We start from the raw sequence: 4592 nt of genomic DNA on the forward strand, positions 1-4592 counted from the left end.
TTGCATTCTCATTTAGGTTAAGCTTCTGTTTCCCCGAATTTTGTGCCAGAAGTCATGGAACTAGAAATCTCTCTAATTATCACGCCCTTTGCAAAGTAATTATGGATTAGATGTCAATTAGTGGAAAGGATTAGAGAGAACACGCATGTAAACATTAGTAATTCGTGGCGTTCCGTTTTCTGTTCGTTATTCTCTTCTTCTTTCTTCCCGTTTTCTGTTCGTTATTCTCTCTTCTTTCTTCTCGTTTTCTGTTCGTTATTCCTTCTTCTTTCTTCCCGTTTTCTGTTCGTTCTCTCTTCTTTCTTCCCGTTTTCCGTTAGTTATTCTCTCTTCTTTCTTCGCGATTTCTGTTAGTTATTCTTTCTTCTCGTTTTCTGTTCGTTATTCCTTCTTCTTTCTTTCCGTTTTCTGTTAGTTATTCTCTTATTTCTTCCCGTTTCCTGTTATTCTCTCTTCTCTCTTCCCGTTTTCTGTTCGTTATTATCTCTTCTTTCTTCTTCGTTTTCTGTTCGTTATTCTCTTCTTTTTTCCCATTTTCTGCTCATTCTTCTCTCTTCTATCTTCCTGTGTTCTGTTAGTTATTCTCTCTTTCTTCCCGTTTTCTGTTCGTTATTCTCTCTCCTTTCTTCCCCTTTTCTGTTAGTTATTCTATTCTTTCTTCCCGTTTTCTGTTAGTTATTCTCTCTTCTTTCTTCCCGTTTTCTGTTCGTTATTCTCTCTTCTTTCTTCCCGTTTTCCGTTCGTTACTCTCTTCTTTCTTCCCATTTTCTGTTCGCTATTCTCTCTCTTCTTTCTTCCCGCTTTTTGTTCACTATTCTCTCTCTTCTTGCTTCTTGTTTTCTGTTCGCTATTCTTTCTCTTCTTTCTTCTCGTTTTCTGTTCGCTATTCTCTCTCTTCTTTCTTCCCGTTTTCTGTTCGTTATTTCCTCTTTTCACGTTTTCTTAAAGTAAACATGGCTTTCACATGTATCTTAAAACGGTGCTCATGTTCTCAACTATTGATCCTTTTCTTTAAATACCTATAATATGAAGTATATTTTATATTCTTATCTATCACACTTATTTATCTGTTTGTTCATGAATTTGTGGAAAGGTATGAATGAGAACGAATATCTTCACAATACAAGAGATGTATTTCTGTATTTCTGACGAAGATATAATCGAAACCGGTTAAATACATCTCTTGTATTGTGAAGATATTCGTTCTTTTTCATACCTTTCCACATTTGTCAACATGAATACGGTTCATCTTTGTTCATGAATATCTGATTAACATTATTCATCATGGAGGGAAATGGACATAGAAGAAAATAAGATAAAATAAAAGTCGAAAGAAAATGAAGGAAAAAGAAGTGATAATGCGCAAAAAATAGAGGAAAATGGAACATACAAAAAAAGAGATTAAGAATAAAGGAAAAAAATGGAAACAACCGAAACAACGAAAAAAAAAACGAAAAAAGAAATAATAATAAAAAAGGACAAAACAACCAGAACCAAAAATACATTTAAGCACGTTACCCTCCAAGTAAGACTCGGCCTCTCAGCGTAACGGTTTGGGGTATGGATTAAGATAAGCAAAGTCGCATAAAGATAAAATAATCCCATCTTTTTTCCCTCTTTTTTTTCTCTCTCTTGCGAAAGAATGGTCTTTTTAGGGCGTATCAAAGACTCTAAACTAGCGCATACAAAAGTCGGCCTAAGGAGCACGTAAAGGAAGGGTCAATTTGAGTCACTCTGGGCAAGGGGTCGTGAATATAAAGGTGTAGAGGGCGGGTTGTGAAAAGAAAGAGAAGAGAAGAGAGAGAGAGAGAGAGAGAGAGAGAGAGAGAGAGAGAGATAGAGATAGAGATAGAGAGAGAGAGAGAGAGAGAGAGAGAGAGAGAGAGAGAGAGAGAGAAAGAGAAAGAGAGAGAGAGAGAGAGAGAGAGAGAGAGAGAGCGAGAGAGAGAGAGAGAGCGAGAGAGAGAGAGAGAGAGAGAGAGAGAGAGAGAGAGAGAAAGTGAAAGAAAGAGAGACATAGAGAGCGAGCGAGAGAAAGAAATAGACAGAAAGTGCGAGAGAAAGAAAGAAAGAGAGACATAGACATAGATTAAGGTAAATAGATGGAGAGACACATATATATCATATTACTAATATTCTTCACATTTTCTGTTGATGGAAACGTTATTACAAATACGTTTTAATTTTTCTATGTTCACAAACGATATCAATGCCTCTTTTTTCGGGTGATCTGAAGAGCATAGTGACATGCCATATCTTATCAAATCGAATAAAAACGTAATTTAGGAATTTAGATGTGTTATGTCCTTATTTTGTTTGGCTTATTGCGTGTTATTGTAAAGTACATAGACAGATTTATCAACACGTAAGCACACACACACACACACAGACACACACACACACACACACACACGCACGCACGCACGCACGCACGCACGCACACACACACACACACACACACAAACAAACACATCACGAACCTAAGCAATGTTATCATTATAATAATTTATCCTCCTCTTTAGTAGAATTATTGGTATTATCATTTAAGTCGTCATTGTTGTTTTCATTATAGTTACATAGATATTGAAAAAACATAATATCACCATGAGTATTTCATTCTTATAATAATTATTTGTTAATGTTGTTATTTTTATTTTCATTATTCTGATCAGTCTGGCTCACATAAAGAGTGAAAGTTATTACATATTTAGTAGCTTCAGTGTAACTTTTTTAAAAATGTGTATTTATGTATATATATATGAGCACAGTATCGGTGAGATTTCGCTAAGGTTTCAAAAATATCTTTATCAGGACTTTATATTCAGCATAACTTCAACTTCAGCTGCAGTACACCTTTTTTATAAGTACACTCGATATGATTTAACTAAGGCTCAAAAAATAGCATCAGCAGTATATAGTGTAACTTCAGTGTAAACTTCAGCTGCAGTACACTTTTTTTATAAGTACAATCTCGATGATTTCACTAAGGCTCAAAAATAGCATCAGTAGTATATAGTGTAACTTCAGTGTAAACTTCAGCTGCAGTATACCTTCCGCTGAACTCCGATATAGCTACAGTATAATCTAATTTCAGATCAACAATATTTTTTTGTATAACTTCACTGATCATGAAACAGCTTCAACATTGACATAACTACAATCTAACTTCTAAAAAAAAACTTCAGTAAACAATAGAAAGAAAGAAAAAAAGAAAAAAACAATAAACAAGAGAAAGAAAAGAAAAGAAAGAAAGAAAAAAAAAACGACCAAATATAATAACTTCAATGTGAATCCAATATTTTATTTTTTCTCTTCACAGCTTCAGTGAGAATTTCGGAAATTCAGTACAGCTTTGCCGATACTTCAGAAAGACGACAGTGAAATGTTGCAAAATAAAGGGTTGATTGAATCGGCTCTTCGCCTTCAGAAATTCTCTGTGAACGAAGACGGACCAAAGGCTAGCGTGGGGTTCGATCGCCTTTCGTCGGAATCCAATTCGATTCGGAGTCACGTATTTGAATATATTTTGTTTATTTTCTTCTTATAGTAATGATGATGAGATAATGATGATTATTATTGCTCTTCATCATCTTTATCCTCCTCTACTTCTCCTCTTTATTACTGTTAGCATTGCCATTATCATCATTAATTGACTTGCCATTAACGAAAATACAAGAAAGGATAAAAGAGAAGGTAAAAAAAATGGTAAATATCCAATCAATTTGCACTTCATGCCCCCCCACCCCCACCCCCCCTTTCCTTCTCCTTGGGAGAGCCAATTTCAGCCTCAAATTGTCAATGAAAAGACATTTCATGGCCGTGTGTCAGCCTCAAGCAAACTCCCACACACATATGTGTGTGTGTGTATGTGTGTGTGTGTGTGTGTGTGTGTGTGTGTGTGTGTGTACATATATATATATATGTATATATATACATATATATATAAATATATATATATATATATATATATATATATAAATACATATATACACCATACACACATATACAGTATATATATGTATATATATAAATATCTATCTATCTATCTATAGATGCGTGCGTGTGCGCGCGCGCGCGCGTGTGTGTTTGTGCATATATATATATATATATATATATATATATATATATATATATATATATATATATATATATACACACACGCGTGTGCGTGTGTTTATTCATATATATATGAACATGCGTGTGCATAAGTGTATGTATGCATGTATGTACATGTAAACCTATAAATTCATAATATTTCAAACTACTCTCCCACTATCACATCCGGGTCCTTAGCACCTCCGCAGACTTCAAACACAGGCGCGTGACAAGACCCGACGGAAAAAGCTCTTATCACAATCTTATCTTTCCCTTCTGGCAAATACAAAAATTTTACAGCCCTAGATCAGCGCTGTGGCCCGTTCCTTTGTTCATAACACGGAACACGAAGGTTTACGTCAGTTGGATTCTCGACGCTTGTGGTCTGCTGTGTTTGTGTGCTTTTTTGGTGTTTTTTTTATTTCTTGGACTGTATTTGGTGAGTGGAATGATTTTACTTGTAATTTGCGAGGTGTTTTGTTATTATTATTATTATT

The sequence above is a fragment of the Penaeus vannamei genome, chromosome 2 (assembly GCF_042767895.1).
Source record: "Penaeus vannamei isolate JL-2024 chromosome 2, ASM4276789v1, whole genome shotgun sequence".
Classification (NCBI taxonomy): Eukaryota; Metazoa; Arthropoda; class Malacostraca; order Decapoda; family Penaeidae; genus Penaeus; species Penaeus vannamei.